Source organism: Pseudopipra pipra, chromosome 2, assembly GCF_036250125.1.
Source record: "Pseudopipra pipra isolate bDixPip1 chromosome 2, bDixPip1.hap1, whole genome shotgun sequence".
NCBI classification, from domain to species: Eukaryota; Metazoa; Chordata; class Aves; order Passeriformes; family Pipridae; genus Pseudopipra; species Pseudopipra pipra.
The window spans coordinates 9,868,840-9,892,992 of NC_087550.1; the positions used below are offsets into that span (position 1 = coordinate 9,868,840).

General features: G+C 37.4%; 1 long non-coding RNA gene across 1 annotated transcript; it reads right to left on the minus strand.

The window, feature by feature from the left end:
• Nucleotides 1-224: 224 nt before the first annotated feature.
• On the minus strand, nucleotides 225-24,153 carry LOC135409004 (uncharacterized). Its single transcript, XR_010427971.1, has 3 exons — nucleotides 24,084-24,153; nucleotides 2,053-2,178; nucleotides 225-607 (listed from the first exon to the last, which is right to left on the minus strand). It is a non-coding gene; the product is annotated as an uncharacterized LOC135409004 (long non-coding RNA).

The following is a 24,153-nucleotide window of genomic DNA, read 5'->3' on the forward strand; positions in this document are numbered from 1 at the left end:
TGAAAAATATAGCATGTTGGTTTAGCTTGGTTAGATTGATTATTATTCAAAATTCGAGCGCTTACAAATAATGCAAACTTAGTGCCAGTGTGGTTTCCCTGAGTTTGATTTTTTTTTTTAATTGAAATAAAATTCACTTCCTGCAATCAGAGGAAAATTCTAGACAAAATGGCATGGAAAAGAAAAGAAATATTTGAGGAATCAAAAAAGTCATGAGCTCTTCCTATACTAAAGCATAGTTTATTTTGTAAATATTTCAAAAAGTTTTCATTTCACAGAATCACAGGACAGGGCAGGTTGGAAGGGACCACAGTGGGTCATCTGGTCCAACCTCCCTGCTCCAGCAGGTTTGCATCCAGATGGGTCTTGAATATCTCCAGTCAGGGAGACTCCACACCCTCTCTGAGCAATCTGTTCCAGTGCAAGGTCACACACACAGTAGAGAAGTTCTTCCTTATTTTCAGATGGAACTTCCTGGGCATCAGTTTCTGCCTGTTGCTTCTTGCCCTGTTGCTTGGCACCACCGAGGAGAACCAGGTCCATCCAGCACTTGGGGTTGTGAATTTCTGAGAATCAATATTTTTTAAACTCACGTGGAGGGCTTCCTCTGAAATAAATGGTGGAGTGAAATGTTATAAATCAACACATACAAATGGCCTACTGTCTAAAGCCATGGATAATTTGCAGGTGTGTACATACTGGAGATGGTTGGCTCAGTAAAAATGATGTGTTCTGGCAGGTATTAGAATCATATTGAAAGACAGATAAGTACAACACACAAATTAACACATCACTATGGTGATGTAAGACTTGGTCTTCTTCTAATAAGACAAATGCGATGAAAAGGATTTTTCTAATATGTACAGCCTGAAAATATTTTACATCTGAACAATCAGAAAGTACTGGAGTAATGCCATAACCATAGCTAATGTGTAAAATCCTGGGAAAGTAATGATCCATATTAAATTCCATGTGCCAGTTATAAATATCAGCAACAACAGAGAAAGTAGACATGTTTTATCAGTTGCATTCTTTAAATCTAATTATGCACTGCTTAGTATTATGAATGCACATAAATTTGCCTTTCAAGACTTACACATTTTAGATCTAAAACCCACTACAAAAGCATGCTGAGAGTCACAGGGAAAGATGAGAGATAACAGGAAGTATTTCAAAGGAACTTTTCTATTTACAGTAGTCTTTTTATTTTTAAATGCAATTAATATGTTAAAGAATTAGACATATAAATACCACCAGATGTTCAAAATGTATCTTCAGCAAGAATACACAAATAAATTATAGTTGGCCAGACAGAAAATACCCTGAAAGTGATATTCACAGGACTGTTATGGTGATAGCTGCAATGGATAACATTTTTCAGGACAGATTGTTATGACTGTATTTTTTTCACAACTATATTTGTCAATTTAAGTTTAGTCCCCCTGAAATTCCACTAAAGTAACTAATAAGGTTGGGTGAAATATATTTGTGTCCTTAAAAAGAAATTTAATTGTGCTTTCACTTTTTGAAGCTAATTATGATAAGTCAGCCAAAGAGAGAGAGAGACTAAGGTCACCATGACACGAATATTACCAGAGATGTCAAAGACCTAAGTTCAGGACCTTTTTTTCCAAACTCAGCACAAAAAATGAAACTTGGTCTTCTGGTCTCAAATATGTGACAAAGTTATGGTGCTATTTTTTTTCAATGGTACTTTGAGAACATTTAATTAAAGGAATCTTCATTAATAAGTCTTCTGCATATGCCAGACTCTAAGGATGGAAGTTATTTGGTAAGACACAGCCTCAGAGAAGTATTTACTTTGATTTTTGCAGAGCTGTAGTAAGACATCAATTTACTGCTACTGTAGTCTGGAATTTATGAGAATTTATGAGATTATTGCTGAGTAACTTGCTCAGGGAGGGGATTTAAAAGCCGGATGGATTGGAGGATGGATGGATGGACGGGTTCCAGTAACAGCAATCCCCCAGGGCTGCCTTGTCAGCTTTCCCCGTTATCTGAATGCTCAGCTTTCACTGAAACCTAACTCACCTTGTAATTCTGAAAGACTGGTAACCTCTATCACACAGGAATCTGCTTCTTCCAGGCACTGACCTGAAAACACTGCTGCTGCATCCTCCCCATGCTCTTGCAGGCTCTTTAGTTCCTTTTGTGCCACTAACAACAAACAGATTTGTTAGTTTTTAATTACTGAGAACTGTGTATTTTGGCAATGAAGAGGAAGATGTTGCTTGGTTTTATGTTTCTGGAGTGTTATAGGGTTCCTAAAGAGCTGAAGCTTTCCAGGAGTACTTACTGTAGGATTCACAATTTTTGCAGGGAGAAATAATGGCTTTTCAATTTCCAAGTGCCCCTTCCATCATTAAAGTTTCATCATAACCCTATATTCTTCAACTGAACTCATTTTGTAAAGTAAACACACAGAAAAAAAAACCTTTGATCAAACACTGTGGTTTGCTTGCTTATGTGGGCAATGCATTGCAAAATTTATCCCATTGTTTCATGCTAAGCTATAAATTTGAAAATATGATTATTTAAAAGTTTCAGTTCTGATGTACAGGATATGGGTTTAACATCCTGCATATTAAAAAGTGAATTTGAGACATTTGGTGAATCTCAGTCATAGTGATACAATTACACATTTTATCTCCTTTTTAGTTTAACATATGGTTCCATAATGAACACTGTTAGTAGTTTTCTGGGGTTTTTTTCACCAAATTAAAATAAAATAAAAAAAAGTAGAAATTGTAAACTTAGAGTTGAAATTACTTCTCAACCAATGAAAAAACTATTTTTAACAATGTTGAGCTTCTCAGATAGTCTCCTATTTCTACACTGGCTGTGTGAGGGATCCCTAGCAGAAGAGAAGCTGTACAAAAACCAAACTCATGTCCACTGTGACCAGGAATGTGTGGCCAGACATTAGTCAACCTGTTTGAAACAAGTACTGAAACAGGCTGATTCCTCTGGAAATGTGATTCAAGTATTTTCAGACTGAGTACCTACTGATATTTTTTAAAATGTGTGCTAATGGTTAATTTATATTACTATATCATCAATATATAGCTGCAGTGGGCTCTAATGTGTGATTTTATCTATGTAATACACACATATATGAGCAAATACAGAAGAATCATTTCACTAGTCAGAATTTTGTCTTTAGTTGCCAGTTTTGAACCACCTCTCTAGCTCCAAAAAAGTATCTATTCAGCAGGTTGTGACAATGCCAAAGAAAACTGTAGCATAGAAATTAAAGGTTGTTGAAGAAAGCAACAATTTTTTACGGTTTAGGTATCTTCCAAGGTGATGAATTAATGTGAATATTGATATGATGTTAAAATTTTCATTTCATTATTTTATAAACTCAGTTCAGCATTTTTCTTTATGAGAGAAATCATTGGAATAAGGTGCCCAAAAATTACTCTCAACATTGATGCATCACCATCTACTTTAATATGGCCCCAGGCTATGCACCTTTAAGCAGCTCATAGAAACTTCTGGGTTTGTGAGTGTAATTATGGGCATGTAGTGAATACAGATTCATTTTATACAGGTGTTTTTGTTCTAGCTTGTGAATATCCATCTCTTCATCAACTTCACAGCGAACCTGAAGATAAACATCAGTCACAGAAGTTTAATAGTTTGAATGGAAGCAAGAAGAAATAGTTAAGCAGTGACCATCTACAAACTCCTGACAATTTTTATTTTTAAAATACCCCTCTTGTTCGTAAAAACTTGTGATTCTGAAAAGAAAGAACAAAAGGGCAAAGTCCAAGTTAGCAGGAAATATGTAAAAGATGTTATCGTTACCATATCTAAAGAAGTAAGAAAATCTGTGTAAAAATATCCATACTAATGAATTAATTTGAAGGATTGAATGGAAGAAATCTTTATCTGGTTGTACACCACAATAGATGTGATTCCTGCCAAATCTACAGATCTTGCAAAGTGTGCATGGAAGTGAAATTACTGTAGGTAGATGGATCCATCTCTTAATAATCCCTCCATAGTGTCTTTTCAGTTTAAAAATGTTGCAGGGACTGTTCTATATATGGCATCAGTTTGATAGCTGACATAATTAAATTAGGTTTGCAGAGAGGGGTTTTTGTTGTTGTTGTTGTTGGTCGTTTTCTTTTTGTGCAAGTTCTAATACTGACCTACTTCCCACAGGTGTTTAGAATCTGTCATCAAGTTTTCTGCTGAGTTGGCTTTGCTAATTTTAGTGAAAACGTAGCTTCTAAAAGATGTGTTCCAGAAAGCACATCTCTGCAGTACTTTGGAAGGGCATCCTGGGCCTCCTCCTGTTACTCATGGATAAGTAATACAAAGGTAAGACCTGGAAGTGTGATTGTTTTCCAAATGCCATGATAATACATGACCTTCTTTGTTTATTTATGTAAAATAGGGAGGGTAAAATAGATTTTTTAAAAAATCAAAATAATTGATAGTGGGTTAGAAGACTACACTTTCCAGTAGTCTGTTTATCCCCACAGTTGCAATTTTTGTGTGCTAAATTAATGCTGAGCTCTTTCTTCACTTATTAAGCTGAAATTCCTGCTTTACAAAGGCAAAAATATCAATCTAGGCATTCTACTCAGTATATTTTAGAAATGGTTTGAGATCTGGCGTGATTTTATGAGATTGAAATAGGAAAAAGAGTGAATTTTACATAATGTGAATCATTAAAATAGCTCCAGAAAGCATAGATATTGCCTGATATAACATTGTGTTGCACATCTCATGTTTTGAACATTTAAGTTCTAGTTTATGGATTCTGTCAGAAGGGAATCTAATGTTAAGCAATATGTTTTAATGGAGTTGCTGTTGTACTTCTCTAATGGGGAGATTATAAAATTATAATTAGTGTAATCCTGCCTCTATTACATCAAATGACAAAAATGCCATTTACTTCAGTGGAAACAATATTAATTATGCTGCTGTAATTAACCTTCTTCATCCCTCTTTCAAACTTTCTACTCTCAAATAACCATGGAGCACTTTACAGCTGGCAACAGAGACTAGGGACAGATAAAAGAAAACAAAAGAAGCAGATGTAGTTGGTATCAGTGAACAGAGCAACTCTACCACAGGATCCTCAGGAAGGGAGGTTAGAAAATAGGCTAAAATGAACAGGAAAGGGGAGCATCCTGCTTTTCACAGCCTTTGCAGCATCTCTCAGGAATTGTACTGATAAATTGTGCACAAAGTTTCTTTGTGTGTCTTGCTGGAGTCAGCAAAGCTTTTCTGTGAAAAATGTAATGGATGGGGAGTGGCACTGCTGAATAGTAAAAAAAAAGAATAAAAAGAAGCAAGACACCATTATTGATCAATATGGCAATGTTACTGACTGTGCTACTAAAGTTAATGTGCTGTTCAGAAACCTCTATTCTGAAGAGGGTAAAAGCAAAGTTGTAACTTGCTTTCTCTGTACACAGTTAGGGAAAAGTAGTTCAGAGACTTAACAATAAGTTAGGAATTTCACTTCAGATTTACTTCCGGTTGCTGATTCTGCAGATTAATTTTCTTGCAATTCACAAAATGATCTGCCTGCTGTGGAAAATAGGTTAAAGACAAGATGTACTTAGTGACTGTGTACATTCTGGTTTGGTCTTCGTCTCACTCACAGGAATACATTTTCTCTGCTGTGCTTTCTTTTTCTTTGTTTGGATCTCTCTTACAATTTGATCCATATCTTCAAATGCCCAAAGTACTGCAGGATCAATAGGGTATTGAAAATACAATACTCTTCCAGGATGGAATAGCTGAAGACATATTAAGGTAAAGGGTACATGTAAATCCATGTGCATTTTCTCTTTTCACAAAGCCCAATTTAAATGAGTAGTAAACTGAGGAGTGGCCAAAGCAGTGACCTCTCAAACCCAGTCAGTGGTGAAACCTAGGGGTCAAATCACGCTCTGACAAGAAAATCGAGCAGGGCTTTCACCTGAGGATGAGAATGCTCATCTGCAAGGGGAGAGAATCTCAACACCTATGAATATTTATGCATTTTGTACAATTATTGTTGAATACAGAACGCGAACATTCATTAGTGCAGGAACCGAAACCCCACTTTCCCTCATCCGAGGTAACTGTTCAAATCATTAGACTCCAAGGTCACATCCAACCCTCAGTGAAGGCAATGAATATTTCACTCTGCCACACCAAGTGTAACAACTCCTGTAACAGGGAAATAAGGAACCTGAGTTACTTTGAATCTAAAATCCTCTAAATTCAAGTATTTACTGGGGTTTTTTCAGTTGTTTTTTGTTGTGGTTTTTTTTCCCCCCAAAAAACCATTTGGCCATATATGTTTATGCTCCCAACTTGATGACTGTAAAATGTGTATGTTTAAATTACATATAGCTTTTATATTTTCTTTAGCTACCAGTGTCATTATTCAAATATGAAAATATATCAACCATATGTAACAACCACTTACATATAACGTTGGACTATAGATATATAGATATATGAACAGTATTTAGTCTTGGCAACATAATTAATTTATGACTCTGAATCCATAAAAAAATTAATTAGTTAGCCCAGAAGCTGCATTCTTTCTGAACAGACAGTGCAGGTCTAAATATATCTGATTATGTGACCAGGGTAGTTGCACACTCTTTCAATCAGCATTCTTCTTGCCTTTATTCAGAATCTTCACAAAAATTAGCCATGGCTTTCTGCAGATCACCACTATTTCATTAACCTTGGCTGAGGTTTTTTTTTGAAATATTTTATTTCTATATTTCAAGATGTGTCCTTCAAGTTACTCCATGTAACATATTCCAGATTTTGGGAGTCTCAAATTTGGGAGTCTCAAACTGGGAGAGACACAATTTCCAGATTGGCATTTCAGTTTTAGTATATTTATAGCAACTATGGTTTAGCCATGGGTTAAATCATGGAAAGGTAGACTAGATTTCTCTCATAACTTCGTGTCTTCCTTTTACAAACAATTTAGGAACCCCTACTTGTTATCACTTCTTTGGAGAATGAAATGTCCAAATATCTTTGAAACATTTTAATTATACTTATGAAAAATTACCACTAAAAGTACATTTAAGAAAATATACACATATGACTCTATTCATGCATGTTTGTATCAATGCTTATATTTAGAAATTAATTTAAAGTAGAATAAAATCAGTGAATAGTTTTCAGTTTCCCATCTGCATTCATTAAACTTCATATTAATGCTTCTTCTGAGTCACAGCTCGATAAAGGTTACATAGGGATGAAATATTTTTGATACAAGAATAATTTGAGAAATGTCTAACCAAGGTTCCTTTTCTAGTTCTAAAGTAATCTAGATAATTTAAAATGCAAAATGTACATGCACCTCCTCTTTTGCTTCTATCTGAAATATAGTGGAAAGGTTTTGTTTCATTATTTCTAACCTAGGAGTACTGGAAATTTTGGGATTGTATTTCATTAAATTAATCCTCCTTCTGTTTTATAACCCAAAGGTTTGCTTTTCAGATCAGGCACCTAATATCATTTATTCCAAAACTGATGAGTGTTGTCCAATTACCTATTCTTCCACTTGAATAGTAATTGAGTTCTGCTTAAGGACTCTTGTGCATTGTTTGAATAAGCCTGATGGAGCTCTAAAACATTTCTCAAGGCCAGTAACAAGGTGCTGTGCTCGTGAGACAGCCTCACAAGCAGAAAGAGAATTAGGAACCGCATTTTATCCAAGTGCCACGGACAGCTGGAGAGTAAGGATCTGATTCCTCTTAAACCTCTTTTATATCAGTGGAGTTGCTTGTCATGTAACTTATTGGAGATCTAAAGAGAATCAGGACCTTTGTGTTTGAGAGCAAACTCTTCTGAGATTTACAGGTGAAATCAAATCCCTCCACCCAAAATCCATAGGAAGGTGAGCTAAAGAAGAGCAGGGTATGGTAAATTATGATACCACATGTTGCTCATATTTATTCTTTTCTCTTCCAGAGTTGTCCTATGTAAACTACTGTGACAACTACAATTTTCTTCGATTGCTAAACTGGGAAAGCTGCAGGACTAAACCGTGTACCAGGAACCAACCCTGCCCATTTTCTCTGAAAGGGTTATTACCACAGTTAATTACAAGGGTTATTAAAGGTTATAAATAGGTAATGAACTGTTTCAGGTGCCATTTCTCATGAAAGTTGGACATGACTTTACTTTGCTCTTGGCTTTAAAATCATAAGTGCTAAAGCTGCCTGGTTTTCCACTGATCTTTTGACACCAGGCACGATGTCCAGCAGCAAATGTGCTGTCAGTCAGTCTTACACAGAAGTTGTCAGCTTTCTTCCACAGTGGGATCAGTGACCTTTCACTGCATGAAGGGAGCTGACAGGACAACACACCTTCTATAATTTCTCACAATATATACTTTTTTGCTGCTACAAACATATTGACCTAATCACACAGATATGAGACTGCTGGCAGTGCAATATGTTCACTACGTTTTTTTCCTGTTGTCCTTTATTAAAAAGTATTCCTTTTAAATTGCACATATGTATGTTTAATCATCCAGTTGTTTGATAGCTGACTGTACATTTATTTCTTAAAAAAATATGAGCAGGTTATGTATTAATATTAATGAATAATTATTAATAATATTAATATTTTTGATTACTAATATTATTTTAAATTATTCAGAGAATAGTCTTTGCTCATGTGTTGCATAATTCTTACTTGCCCTAGTTTACAACAGATTTCTTGGTGATAAGAAATGGCTTATGTTCAAATTCTGAAATTTAGATATACAGCTCCTGTTTAGATACACAAACCATCATGATTTGAAAAGTGTTAGGCTGTGTTATGTTACACTGGATTTTTTTAACTTGCAAAAAGTGGATGCCATGCATGTATGGATGTTTAGAGGCTCCCTGCAGCTTTGTTTCTTTGTGAAGTCTGTCCTCAGACTTCTCAGTGGCATAGGTTAAGCTGGCTTTCTTGCCCCAATGACCAAGAAGAAACATTTGGAGAAGGGTGGAGAAATCATTTTGCTGTGTAGACAAGATAACTTCCCCATGCACCATTTTTCAAGGTAATGTCCAAAAATGCCCGCTGTGCACCTGGTCCTCGTGTCCTTGCCCTGCTCTTTGCCAGGCTGACCTAGAGTCAGGTGCTGCTGAGCCCAACATTTCATTCCCTCTGTCATTTCCCTGGTGGAAAGGAGAGTGCTGGAGATCAATCCTGCAGCCACTGCCGAGCTGGGCACTTGGCACTGGACAGGAGGTCTTAAAATTGTGATTTTTGCCACCCTCCCAGACTAGGAGGGGTGTCAGCAGTTGCCCACATGGCTTATGCTGAAAACTGGTGCTGATGTTGATATTATCCCTTTTCAGGAGTGATTCTTCAGCTAAGCAAAAGGGCAGCCTCAAGGGCAAGGTGCAGGGAAGCAAGTGCAGTGCTCTTTGCACAAAGCTGTCTGCTGCAAATTTTTAATCTGTATCCCACAAGGTTTAACAGAGGAAAAATGTGGCCTCTGTAACATATAACGGGATGATTAAAAAGGAAAACTTCAGAAAGGCTCTCTTTCATTTTGAAATTGTACAGGTTTTCAGAGTTTCTATTTTGTTCCTTTTTGAAATCTTCAGACTCTTACCAGAAGAATCCTTTCTGAGAAAGGGAATGAGATAATTTGAGCCATTTGGCAAAGGCCTATTATTAAATTATTCTGCTGAAGCCATTTGCATTATGTCATCTAATGTTTGTTGATCACTTTTAACCTCATACCCAAAATTCGCCTAAGAATACCCTGAAAAATATGAATTAGTTTTGTTGGTGTGGTGGAAAAACTGACTAGTCACTGGTTCTGTTATGTATTTCTCTATTTTATGCTATATGATTATTAATCATAATCCATATGTGTGCCTTTTCTGTAGTCACCATGTATTTGTTATTCCTAGAAGAGTACTTTCAGATGGTCACTTCTCTAGTTGAATAACCAATTTAGGTATGCAGGTTTGTGCATTTGTGTTTCTGTTTCTTAGGCACAAGAGAGTGGCACAAATAAATTATTTTAAACAACAAATTTCTACAGTTCTGGACATAGCATTTAGATTCTCTTGACTGACCTATGTCATCTAAACACTGCCATTTGCCAAATGGTTCAGATTTTTTTTTTTGTCAAGATGTCATATGACACAACAGAGAATCTAAAGAAACTAAATCTGAAGCAACATTTCAATTTTCAGTTTACAGCTGTATTGGTTTGGGGCTGGGATAGAGCCAAGTTTCTTTGTAGTAGCTCATATAGGCCTGTGATTTGGATGAGTTTTGATAATTCAGGGAGAAGTTTTCCTTACTGCTGAGCAGGGCTTACACAGAGCAAAGACCTGTTCTGCTTCTCACACCACCCGACCAGCGAGTCACCAGGGGGGTACAGGGAGCTGGGAGAGGACCCAGCCAGGACAGATGACCCCACCTGAGCTGAGGGGTGTCCCAGACCATCATGCTCAGCATGTCAAGCTGTGGGAAGAAGGAGGAAGGGGGGGACTTTCAGAGTGATGGTGTTTGTTTTCCCAAGTCACTGTTACGTGTGTGGGAGCCCCACTCTCCTGGGGATGGCTGAGCACCTGCAGGGTGCAGGAGGCAGGGAGTGTATTCCTTGTTTTGCTTTGCTGGCACACCCAATATGCTTCAGATGTTAAACTCAACCCTCAAGTCTTCTCACTGTCCCCCTTCTGATTCTCCATCCCATGGGGAGAACAAGGGAGTGGCTGGGTTGGGCTGAGCTGCCGGTTCATGACAACCGTGAAGATGTCCCAGAACTTTAACCAGATAATCCCAGCACCTATTGTTCACCTGCCTGAGGAATTTATTTGTCATCTGCAGTCTTTGAAGCCGTTCATGCTCCTGCCAGGTTTTGCTAGAGCCAGCAAAGTTTCTGGGTGCTGTTGTTCCCAAAGGAGCTGGCACACTGAGTGGATAACCAGGAAATGCACATACGTGTGCTGGAGGATCTGTCACGCGTGAGGTATAAGCTGTGTTCTCTCTTCTGGTGTGTAAACATCCCTTGCTAAATATTACACTTTATCAGGATTTATTTTGTTTGCTTGGGTTTTAGGGGAAGTGGGAGAGGGAAACACCTTCTCTGCGTTTTCTCAGTCATCAGGTTTTCATAAAAAGCTTTATCCTCATTAGAACTAAAGTGTCTTTATTTCTCCACAGCTCTATAGAAGTTTCTTAACTTAAGAGACAGTCCCATTTTCAATATAATATTGCTCCTGTACTATCTGCTATTGATTTTTCTCTTATTTTAATTTTTTTTTTTTTTTTACAGGCAAAGTAATTTTTCAGCTTCAGAGGAGCAAAACATTTTGCAGGTGAATAACTCCAAGCATAGCATAAGGACTTTTTGCTGAGCTTGTACGTAACATATTTTTTAAATTCTCCTTTATTTCTTCCACAATTTTCTTACTCTGTTATTTTAGTACTTCTTTCGCTTCCTTTCACGAATACCTGTTTGGATAAGTATGTTTTCTGCCTATTCCTATTTATTATCCTTAGTGAGGCCCCGATTCAGTAGTTTTCATAAACGAATATCAAACTTAAACTAAACTGCACTGCTAGAATCTATGATTTCACAATACATTCACAATCACAAGATATTTATGAATCAAGTCTGCAATTTCATAATTTCTCATTTAGAAGCTGCCTTTGGTCATTTCATTTTTTACCATCTTCTATCCAGCTGCAACTTGTCTTATCAAATTTTGTTGCCTTTTCTTTCCTCTGTGCTTCCTTATACTCCCTTTTTTAAATTAAAAAAAAAACAACAACATTTCTTTGATGCATTTTAAAATGTTTTTGTATTATTTTGTTTGCACTGCACCTAGAATTATGAAGGTTCCAGGATCCAAGATGGAACAATGGTGAATGCTGGTGTTTGTCTTACTATATCCTTTTCCCCTCCCTCCTTGCTTTAAAGTATGGAGGCTTTGAGGTATATATGATCTATCCATTTCTGGTTTTCTTCAATAGCATAATTATAGACCTATGAATCATGTAATTCTGGCACGTTAATGGAGTGAACTACCACGCTTAAAAGAATAGATATTGTTGGGCTAAGTTCAGTGTAGGTATCCTCCTACTTGAAATAAGCTCTGTGAGTTTTGATTAGTAATTATGAGACGGTTGACTTCATAATTATGCAGATTTTTTTTTCAGCTGTAGAAAAAATATTGTATTGCTTCCAATAAATTTGCAGAATATTCATAAATAAAGATAGTATCTCATATAATCCGTAATATATACATGCACGTGTGTGTGTGTGCAACACCTGAAATAATTCAGCTAACACTGCTGGTAAGTTTTGAATTGCTTGGTTGTTTAGTTCCAACAGACTTCTTTATAAATTCAATACAAAATTTTCTAAATGCAAAAGTTAGCCTTAAAAAGACCCTCCAGTATAAAACACTCTATTATTTGGGGCAAAACTGGTGAAATGCTTTTTTGCAGCGCTGGGCTTTCAGTACTACTTTCATTATAGACTTCAGAGAGGCAATCCTACATAATTGTCCATGAACAGACTCAGTAGAAGCAATTAATTCCCTAATAATGTCAGTAGTCAGGGTCTTTTAAAATGGATCCCAAATCTCCAGAGGAATAAATGTCAATATCTAATACCCCTTCGTCTTCCACTAATAAATTTTCTGTAACAAAAAGTGGAGGACTATTGAATAAGTCTGTGGGTCAAAATCAGAGCAGAGAACTAATGCAAATCTCTCATTAAGCATGTGACTTATGCTTAATTATAATAATTTCATTAAAATAATTTCATAGGTTTGAATAACTTTTTTCAGTTACAAGTTTTTTGTCCTCCAATTCTATAAAAAAATTTTAAAAAGTATTTACTTTCTGCAGTTTAATGATTTTCTAGTTACAAGGGTATAAAAATCCAAAAGCCAAAAATATTTGTTTTTTTAAATTCTTCTTATAAGCTCCACAATGAAAGTGATGCTATTCACAAGTTTAAATTATTATCCAGTGACATTAAAAAACCAGGGCTATACTATGACCTGTATACAGCTTGAAAAGATTAAATCCTTTCAGGTAGAGTTGTGCTACAGTGTACAAATCTCTGTTACTACAAAAATTATATATACTGCTTGCACATAAGTTTACAAGAGAAATTAATTGCACAGATCAGAATTTATTCCAAAAGAAGAAGGAACAAAGAAATTTCTCTGATAGGATTTAAATGATGAGTTCCTTATTTTAATATCTTCAGAATCCTTCAGATTGGTTTAAGATTGTGGCAATTTATGGGCCAATAACCATTTCTAAATAAAGGAATTAAAAAAAAAAAAATCTTGTGAGATAAAGACCAAGGAGATAAATCAAACCATGGGGGTTTACTGGTAAATATTAGTATCTGAAGGAGAAAGAGAGAGCCAATGACTCTGCAAGTAAAGAAATTTTCAAAATGAGTGAAATCCTCCGGATGGGATGCTGAGGAACCATATGATGCATTATTTATTATCTAGGGAGGCAATTAACCACTATATCATCCATAAATGCACATAGAAGAGTTTGAGGCATAAAGGGTAAAAGGGCCTATTACCCTTCCTTTAGCTGTCATTATGGGCTGCCATTACATCCATTTACCCATGTTTCACTTTAATGAGTGATGAATAACACAAACAACTGAATGAGGCTACAGTCTCCCAGGTAAAGATAGCTGACATTTTTGTATTAAAGATACCCAAAGAAAGGATTTATGTTCTTACTTGCGGTGGACCAGATCTCATGTACTAACCACGGGTTGCAAAGTGCTACAGCCAAAATACCTAATCTTACCTGGTTAATAGCATTATTATTGTGGTCCTTCAAAATTGCCTCTTGTACATTCTTGCATCTTTCACTCTTTTCTGTTTGCCATATCTGGAGTACTACTGGATCCATTTCTTACTCCTCTGTCACAGCATCCTACTTTTTTCCTAAAATTCCTTATTGCTAATTTAGAGTTCATTTAAAATTTGATGTTCACACCAGGACTGGAAACATCTAGAACATTTAGTCTACCGCAATTGGCCAATATTTGTTTCTATTTCTCAATAAATATACAGTAGTGGCTCTGGTTTTGTTTTGTTTTTTTCCCTTTTTCAGCTCAATCATGATTTGCTCTGCAAAACAGGTGAAGAAACTCTACTTAACAGGTGGGAAAACTAGTTGACATTGATAAGTAAATGCCTAAGCCAGTGCTATATAATGTGAGCCATGCTGTAGCAAGAGACAACCTCAAAGGCAGAGGGTTGCTTTGTTGGGCTTAGATGCTGAAAGGAATTTAAAAGCTAGTGGGAAAAAGCAGCCTAGAAGCTTTTTGTGGCTCTTAGTGCTTCTTTTCCAGTTCATCTCTTTGAAGGGGTACCAGCAGCATGTCTTTGTTTCACCAGCACAATCAAAGAGGCATTTTCAGTGTTGCTTTCCAGCTCCCAGAGCTGAGTGGGAAGTAGCTGGGCAGACAGGGAAAAGGAGAAGCACATCTCCCACCACCAAGCTGGTGGCTTGCTTACAGGACTCTTAGGTGCATCTCTGGACCTGGACTACAGAAAGGTAAGAGTGACCTAGAGTTGCATGCTCCCTAGGTGAATAAATACTGGCCATGAACATTTGTAAAGACTCAACTTTATATTCTACCTGAAATTACTGTATTTTTACTGTGTGGTTTCACTGCTTCAGACCCAGAACAGATTTATCATCAGCGGTTAAAATAACTTTGCAGCAGATAGGATTTGCAATATGCCATTTGAACAGATTCCTTAGCCATTCACTATTGAGAGGCTGAAGCATTGATGCTGCTACTTGTTTCCTGGGCTATGAGCTGTTCTTTCTATCTGATGTCTCTTTGAGGCTTTGTAGCACCTCCTGCTGTGGTTTTGAACACAATAGCTTCAGCTGAAATGAAATTAAAAAGGAAGCACCAGATTTGAAGCAAAACAGGCCAGAAAAGTTTTATTCCACTGTAGGTTATATGTATTTAAACTCGTGTAGTGTACTTAAAGAAGGATTCACAGAGACTCATTACTTCCCTTGATACTGTAAAATACACATCTTGGACTCAGAAATACTCAGATACTGAACAATAAGAACCACCAACTACCTTGAATGAACTGCAAATAGCTATCTAAATGATTATTCAAATCCACCTGATATGAAAACATTCCCATTTGTTAGCAGGGGAAAACTGAGAGACTGGCTTATATAACATCTCCAAGTGTTTGAAAATTTAATTTTTATTTCTTGGTCTCTCAGGCTGCCAGTTAAAAACAACCCAGCAGACAAGAACATAGTAAAATAGGAGCATTCAGGCTGCATGGTGTAGAATAATGAAAGCAATTTAGATACATCTGGGATAATGCCACATTAACTGCATTAGTGAAGCATTTTCTCCCATAACATAATCTGTCAATGGCCTACTGTAACTGGCAGAATAAAATTTCTTGTCAATTTTATTTTTGCATATCCATATTTTCTCTAACAATGGCTTTTCCTTTGTGAATTTGTATATTACATCACAGCCTGCACTCTTACTGCTTCCTTATGAAAATTCAGACCTTTTCCATACATTTTATCTGTGCTCTTTCACTATGTATATTCAGAGAGCTCTTCTATACACACCTCTACAACCTGCTTTGAGACAAAGACAGAATTAATGTTCCTCTGGTAGGAGAAAGCCTGGGCTTTGCAGACATACATATAAAAGGTTCTCTGACTACTGGAAGGAGATAAAACAAGTACCAGGTTATAGGTTTGCCTTCCTTGTTCTCAGGTTGGCTGAAAAGCCAGGAACAACATATGTCATGTCACTTGTGTTAAACCTCTAGGTATACTCCCAAGCAATGGCTGGAAATGGTTAACATGGATCTGCTTGGAATCAGGGCATCATTTTCTCCATGCCATTCAGAAGCAAGGAACTGTCTTTGCAGCAGAAAAGGATTAAGAGAAGAGTCAATCTGTTAACAGGCTAGAGAAAGCCACCTCTTCACAAGCACTGAAGATCTGTCCTCAAGGTCTTCAAATACTTTGAATTCTTTGACAGGAATCACTCAAGACCAGTTCCTGACATTCCCCCATACACTTCACCTAGTGGCTTCGGAGAAAGCTGGTCAATTCTTAAAAGCTGAGGCTCTTCTGCCCCTATCAATGATACTTCACTGTAAAGACAGTACAGGCAATTCATCAGATAGGTATTACAGATAATTCCTGTCCTTCTGATACCCTGTCTTGACCTTTAGGACATGTATGCCTGTTGTTACAAATAACAAAAATGATGCAACTGGTGAAGATCAATAGAAAAATTAGCAAAAATTGGGATGTCATGCCAATTAGTTTTTCCAATAACACGTTTGCAACACAACTGGTGTGAGGCATGCCCTGAAAAAGAGCATAAGATGCTGAGCACCAAGAAAATGCCATTGGGAAAGATCTGCAGCTGTGAGCAGTAATTGGTAAAGTGCTATCATCAAACCCCACATGGTCACATATGCAGAGGGAGATTCATAGCATATCAAGTGTAAAATGAAAGCTGTGATATAGCAAACACGAAGCCAAAGGAATATTGGTCAATATGCTGAAGCTGCTGGCTGAAGCAGTCTCCCAAATGTTTTTGACTTTGAAAATAAAAGGAGAAAACTGGAAAAAAAATATTGTTGTAGTTAGGGGAAAAAGCTGATGTAGAGAAATATTCTGCAGAAATGAGGTGCAGATGCTGGAAAGCTGGATCATTATCAATGAGTAATACCACAGTGTCAGTGCTCTCACAAGCATGAAAATGATATACATCATCACTAATCCCTATGGATTTATCGTGTCACATGGTCAGTCTACATTCCTCCATCTCCATCAGGCAAAGGCTGCAGACACTAACCAATAAAACTGATGTCCTTCAGTCACAGTGAATGGGTGAACGAGGAACACAGTAACATCATGGACTATAACGGTGTATTAGTAGGCTAAGACACATGAAATATGTGCTAGTATAAAGTATTAAAATAATTATGAAGAGTGGTTCTGCACAGCCAACACCAGATGCTTTGATTCTGGCTCCTAATCTGTTTGAAACACAAGGCTATGTCACATAGAAGTGTGGCCCTGCACATTGGCAAGGTGCCCAGAGATTGTGAACCTGCAGTAGAATGCTGAGAGTGAGAATTTCTCTCTCTCTTTTCTTGCTTTAAATAGTCCCAGATATTTCCTTCCCTCTCAGTTAATTCTCCTATGTGTTGAACAAAATTAAGGCTGTGTCCCTAAAAGAAAAGAGTTACTCAGATTTTGGAAAGAAAGAAAAAGGTCATAGATATCAGCTGGTCCTCTGGTATTTCGAGCATCATTCTGTCTGCCAAGCAGAGAGTGGGTGGTGAGATTTGGAAGATGTATGGAGGTCCCCAAGTGGCTACAGGTAGGGTCCATTTTTCCTTTGTAGTTCCTTTGCTGAGTCAAGGAATGAAGAATAACTGAGTGTCTCAAATCTCTGCTTCAGTGATGCTGGGTGTAGTTTTCTATTCTCTTGGTCAGGGAATGAATACTTGGAAATTTTTGTATTTAAGCATAAATCCACACCCTGTGACTTTTGGAAACACCGTACTATACAGAGAGAACAAGAAAATGCAGTTACTTGAAACTGCAAATGCTTTTAATCATCATCTTACTACTTGATGATGTATCACACTGTATATAATAAGGGTTGCCTGGTCAAACTCGGTGCAATTTTCATGGTTTTGAAAGCAACTGGGTGAAACTGGGGAAGAGGAGAGGACTCTTCCTTGGAAGAGGAGAGGCTTTGTGAGAAGAGCAAGACATCTGTGTATATCTGATGTGGAAAGGGCAAGGCCACCTCAGTTGTATTTCTTCATTTCTCTTGTGTCTCACCTGCAAAAGTGTTTATAAATTGGAGGCAAAATTGTAGTCAATAAGGCCATAAACATAGAAAGTTTATAAACATAAAAACATATTAGGAATGCTGAAAAATCAGTTTCTAGCCACCTCTCAAACTTCACAAGCCAAATCAATTAATTTTTTTGACCTTAAACTCCCTGTGATTCAGTAACCCCTCTTTAAAATGTGTATAATACCAAATACATCCCCATCATTTTGGAGGGGTGAAAGGCTGGGAAAATAAAGTGGTATTTGGGAAATCATCACATAGTAGAAATGTGTGAATTAAGTTTCTGTTTTTGGAACAGTGTTTGAAGAGTGTGCCACTAATAATAGCTGGAACTACACATAGAAAATGAAGAGAAATAAAAGATTGAGAAGCTTTTGGTAAATGACTTCCATCCAAGCTGTGCATTGCATGAGGAGGTAGGGGATTCATTAGCTTTTAATGCTTGTGATTTTAAGTCTAAGGAGTATCATAAGCATGAGGACTAAATTCCAATTACACAAATGTAATTTTCAAATAATTAGCAATGTAAGCTGATAATGCTTTTAAACATCATTTCATGGTTATGTACATATGCATTCGTGTCTGTGCATGTGTGTTGACAGACACAGTTACAAATCATACTCAGCTATCAGTGAATACCTCTTTAGGGCTCTGAGGCATTGTTACATGGGGATATCTTGAGAATATCAAGCTTTAATTTTTCATGTATTTGCAGAAGATTTCTTTCTATTCATTTTTGGCTTTAGTCACATAGTTGGAAGTAGAGTTTCATCTGTAATGTAATTTACATCAATTGTGCAAAATTGTTGTCAAATGACCTTGTTAATATGGCAAATCACATATAAGAGAGGCTATTTAAATGAGATCTAAATGTTTAAATAGCTTAAAATCTTAGGATTAATAACATTCAAAATGTTGACTGTGCTACTTGAGACTTATAACCTTTCTCGAATGGATCCTTAGTTAATTATCTCTAAAACCAGCCTTTTAAAACATTATGCTGTGCCCAGAGATTGATATTTAACTTTTTTTCTATTAATCATATTTAGTTTTAAGATTTGGAAAGGTAGTCCTCTAAGGTTCAGCTGACATTTCGACAATTATGTTGAGACTTAGCATTGATAGATTTTGGTTGCTTAACCCTTCTTGTCAGCAGTTCTGTATTTTATGCAGACCTTGCTGGTGTGGCAATGGCATTTAAAGCAGAGTCCATTTATTTTAACAGAACAATTCTTGTCCTTACAGCTATAGCAGTTATGATCATTTTCCTAAAACAAAGCAGTATGAAGCTTTAATCAATCTCTAGGAAACAGTTTCACGTGCAGGCATATGCATATCCCTTGTGAAAACTGATGCTGATGAGTATTAAACCATAGGCTTTTTATTATGAAACCATTATATGTGCTTCCCTTTTTACAAAAAAAACAGGAACAAAATCCACCACCACCAAAAAAAACAAAAAAAACCACTAAAGTAAAAAACTTATTTTTCAGTGGCTAAGTTACTCCATGACTCTGTTGAAGGCTACAGGAAAAAATCTTCATGATATGGACTCAGGAAACTGGGGGTATCTAACCTATGGCAAGGCTTCTGTCATGCTTCTTTCAGGACAGAAGAGCTCTTATTCTAGCTCCCTCCTAACTCACTGTTTCTTAAAGGAATATTTTTTAGGGGTGTGGGGAAGATAATGTCAATTAAGATGACCAAAAATACAGCACCTGGATTTTTGTCTCTTTAAATGAGCTGGTATTTTTGTGCTGTCAGTGTGTCACCACCATCTAAACAGCAATGCAAGTCCTTTCTCTGTTTCTGTGCAGTAGGAGATGCTGTGTCATGAACCGAAACTAATCTAGCATAATATAAAGTAGAAATAGTAAAATGAAAGTTGTCAATAAATTGGTGACAGACAGAGGGAGAATGAACTGCTTATTTGGTGTAAATGCTGGTTTCAATTAATCAACCTCTGCTTTTTTCTTTTTTTTTTTTTTTTGAGAGATCAGAAATGGACTAAAAAGTGCTCATTTATATATAAAGCAATTCTAAGGTTAATTAACATGTTAATGTCTCTGAAGTTTTGAAAATAATATTCAGGAGATATTAGATAACATATAGAACATATTAATTATTTTTCTAAGATTACTCACTTTTCCAAATGTTGTCCTCTGAATTTTTTAATGATGGTGTCCAAAGGTCATTTGTGAACAATTCATGTTACAATTTAGAGCTAATAAAGAGCCTCATGTGGAATGAATTACCACCTGCTCCCTTTTTGCAAGAAAGCATCTTTCAATATCCACATCACAATAGTGTTTATCACATTTCAGACTGATGCAGTCAGACTTTATGCAGGAGAACCTAAACAGGGCATGAGAATTACTGTCTAGTTTGTGTTCTGCTCTCAGAAGCTTTTCCCTGAATGCTCCTCATGTCTAATCTGTGTCTCATAAACATTTCTCTAAGTACCAATACCAGGTTCTCCTGGGGAGGAGGGCAGAGCAATTTTTCCAGTAGGCCACATCTTTTTTCAGTGTCCTGTCTTTGGCTGGGATGGAATTAATTATCTTCCTGATAGCTGGTGCAGTGCTGAGTTTTGGATTTCTTTATTGAGAAATAAAGAAATGAGAAATTTCTTTATTGAGAATAAAGTTGGTAAGAGACCAATGTTTTGTTTGTTGCTGAGCAGTGCTTACTCTAAGTAAAAGACTTTTCAGTGTCTCATACTCTGCCAGTGTGGAGAAGCTGGGAGGTGGCATGGACAGGACAGTTGACCTGAACTGGCCACAGGGATATCCCAATACACAATCCTGGAGGGGAGTTGGCTGGAAGGGCTGACTGCTGCTCAGGGATGCACTGAACAAGTGCGGTGAACAATTGCATTGAGCATCACTTGTTTCTCTTGAATCTTATTTCTCTCTCTTTCCTTTTCGTTGCTATTACTAATTTTATATTTTATTTTGTTTCAATTATTTAACAAAGTTTTACTTTGTTTTGACTTCAGTTCTCCTCCCAGCTGGGGGGACGAGAGGGTTGTTTGAGCAAGTGGGTGTGTGGGGCTCAGCTGATGGCTGGGGTTAAACCATGACAGGTTGGAAGGACCAAGGGCAACCATGTCCTCCTTCTAGAGGACTCGACTTGTGTGAATGCATGGGTTGATATAATGCTCAGTAGGCCCAGATGGAAAACCTACAATGTGCCAAACAGAATGCAATATGTGTGTAAAAAGCACCTGGCTGCACAGGCACAGACAGGGTTTGCTGCTGCTGCCACCACTGCTGGTGCTCAGCTCAGTGGTAGCCTTTGTCCCCAGCCTCTCCTAATTCCTAGCAGCCTTTTCCAGTCCAAACAGAAGAGCACCCTTTATATTGCCATTCCTTTTCCCTCCCTGTGCCCAGCATAACAGCCAGACTGAATTGTGCCTGTCCCCTTCCTGGGGACTAAAGGGCTCCCCTGCATCAGGATGGAAAATGAAGGGAGAGAGTGGGTTGTTGTATGAAGGGAGGCTGCTCCACAGGTGGGAGCTGCTGCCCACATGGAGGGAACTTTTATGTGTGTGTGTGTGTGCAGGCTGCAGCCTCCCACAGGGACAGGAGGTGGGATGCTGCAATCTGTATTCAGTTCCTGAAGGCACCACTCCCAGGCTGCCTGTTTTAGGGGAAATATTTAGAATAACAAAAATAGTCCTGTCCCAAATTAAAGTCATAAAGGACTGATACTTCTGCGACTTAAAATCTGATGTTAGGTGGGATTCAGAGTTGTGAGAGAATGCTGGGTTGTATTCAGGGGCACCAGAGAAGAACCTGGCCTTTTATGCTGCTCATACAATTCAGCAGTTGGTATATCCTGTGCTATATATATACTGTTGATATATGCTTTTACAAATAGTAAATTCCTGGACCTATGCGACAGCAAGGCAAACAATAAAGGATGTAAGGAGCTAAAATATAGAATAGGTGCCAGGATTACTCATCCTTCTCCCACTCTCTGTTGGTTATACTTTCCTTTAAAGGTAGAAGCCAATGGTAAATTTTAATGGCTTTTTCCTTCCTATTTTTAGATTTATAGGTAGAACAGACTAGCAAATATTTCTAAGTTTTAGTGCTCACAGAAAGTTCCAAATGAACAGTCCTTGAGAATAAACCCTGTAGCTCAGGCAGGATGTGTATAAGCTTCAGGCCTCTGTGATGTGGTTCAGATCTTTCTACAGAGTACCAGTAAAAGTATCAATTAATGTTAACAGTTTTATGGTGTGGGCTGTTGCACCTTGGGAACTATGCTAAGACCATTTATTCACCTTATCTGATGTTCTGAATAGTTAAATGGACTGGTTTTTTTTTTTTTTTTTAGCGCTTACTAATCCCCGCAATCACTCAGTCCTTCAGCATCAAAAATGACCATTTTCCTGTAGACTGATACACTAGTGTATTTATTATTCACCACATTCAAGTAAAATGTACAGTCTTGATAGATGGTCATATTTATGAGATTCTACATTTCCAGGTTACCAAACCACACTATTTGTTTGATTCTCCCTTTCTGTATCACTCTAAAGTGCATGAGATGTGTACTTTGTTCGTGCATGATAAAATGAAAGGAGGGTTGGCTGCAGCTACTCAAACAATTCCATCTGAGTTTGTTTGCAGTCAGTGACTGCTATTTTGGGGAGGAAACCTATTTTCACCTGAACTGAGGGAACATTTTATGAGGGGAAAAAAAGTTTTCTATCAAACATTGACTGTTTAAAAAAAAAATAAAAATTACTCGGAATTCTTTATATGAGCTTTCATATGACCTTTACTGAGGATGGTTGCTTTTATTGTCATTTCCTTCATCCTGTTGTGCTATACAAAACAAATTTACAGGTGGTGACCCACCTGCCCAGTCAGCATTAGAAATTCCTGGTGGGAAATGCTGTACTATCATATGGGGAAAGCCCATTAATGATAACAAGGACTTGTATTCAAAGACAAAACGAGCCTACAAGTGTGTCAAACTGTGAGAGGGAAAGCATGGATAGCCATGGTGAAAACACAGTATTACAAGCTCAGTTTAATAGCTTTGAATCATTTAAATGTATAGAGTTTGTTCGTGTGTCTGACCTTGTTGTGATTAATGCTCAGGTCCAGAACTACAAATAATATTCCCCTTTGCTCCACAGGAGGCTTTTTCAGCTTCAGTTTTGGAGGGCATGTGCTTGCCAGTGCATAATTTCTAAGGGGGTGTTGCTTGATCTAGTGCCTTAGTCATACTTCAGGCATTGGGGTCCATCTGCTATTCCGAAAGCATAGGAAAAGAGGCAGGAAGCCAGGTGTCATGTATTAAAGACCTTGTCTCACTTTGGATGACACCTCTGGAATGCAGCGTTTGGCACACTTCTTGCATCAGTAAAAGGGAAATAGGAGAACAGTGTGATCTTCCCATAGCTCATATTGCATCCTGACTTTTGGGAGGACAAACAACTGCTGAGCAGGTGAAGGTGTTAACAGCCTTGCAATTTTTTTTTCCTGTCAAGTTGTTTATTTCGAAATAAGGGAAGCAGTGAAAGTTACCAATTATGCTTATTGTTTGACAAGTACCTGAATCAGTTCCTGAGTCCTTGGAGATGATGTATACCTTTATAAGTGCATAATTTGAATACAGATTTGAAGAATTGCTTCTAGATTTACCAGAAGTAAAACAAATTTGTTTGAGTTTATTCTTTCCTCTATAACTTAGGCTCTGGATGCCATATAATTTGTAATAATGAGTCCTTATAACTATGATGCATTGAGTAAGTAAGTAAGCACACATTCATAACTGAGTTTACCTCTTCCACAGTACCCCAGTTCTTTGCACAGTCTACACTAAATATGCTCAGATAAACATATGACAAAACCCACCACTCCCAAAGAAAAATAATCCTCCCTTATCCCCCGATCAACAGGTGTCTCTCTAGTGAAATTTTACTTACTGTTTGGCCATAGCCAGAAACAGTGGCCCTGCTTTGTTCAGGGCTGTGTTTCTCTGAAGGCAGTTTGAGTTATTCCATTAGAAAGTAAGGCAAAAATCCGTTTTCTACATCCTGGGAGCCAAATACATGCTGTACACCTTCTACACTTAATGGTCTATCAGGAAGAATTTCCCAAAGGCAATTCAAATGGTGGAAAAAATTAGAGAGGAGGATAGACAGCAGTTTCCTTACCTAAGTTACAGCCTGCTGGATGTTTCACAGCCAGAAGCTTGGCACTACTGCGATGTATTGCAAACAGCTG